Genomic DNA, 223 nt, shown 5'->3' on the forward strand with positions numbered 1-223 from the left:
CACCATCCTCTCCCCCCCTTCCCCCCCCCCTCTTGCGAAAACTCGTGTCAACCCTCATTGTGGTTTTAAAATCTTTTAAAATGGCAAAGAAAATACTTTCCCACCGCCCCCTCCCCCCCCCTACGGCGGAGGGATTTTCGTTCCTACCCTTTTATGTCTCTCTCCTTTTATTCACGTCCACCCTACTTCCCCCTTCTTCCACCCCGCACCTTTTTTTCTTTTA

Source organism: Penaeus monodon, chromosome 30, assembly GCF_015228065.2.
Source record: "Penaeus monodon isolate SGIC_2016 chromosome 30, NSTDA_Pmon_1, whole genome shotgun sequence".
NCBI lineage: Eukaryota > Metazoa > Arthropoda > Malacostraca > Decapoda > Penaeidae > Penaeus > Penaeus monodon.